Below are 288 nucleotides of genomic sequence, written 5' to 3' on the forward strand. Positions count from 1 at the left end.
CGCCAGTGCGTACTGTATGCTTAAAGACTTTAAGACATTTAAGTATTCAAGGCCAGTGCATACTGTATGCTGTTGTGTGTATGAGCATGCATTGTCTGTTCCTCGTCAAACCGGACCACCACTGACAGACCCAACGGACCACTGACAGGACCATCAGACGAAGACGGAACCCACTGACAGAACCAACAGACGTTGTAGGAGCCCAGTAGAACGGGTCAGAACCCCTGATGGAACCCTGATGGAACCCTGATGGAACCCTGATGATTCCTTCCTGGAGTCACCACCGCT

The sequence above is a fragment of the Clupea harengus genome, chromosome 21 (assembly GCF_900700415.2).
Source record: "Clupea harengus chromosome 21, Ch_v2.0.2, whole genome shotgun sequence".
Lineage (NCBI taxonomy): Eukaryota > Metazoa > Chordata > Actinopteri > Clupeiformes > Clupeidae > Clupea > Clupea harengus.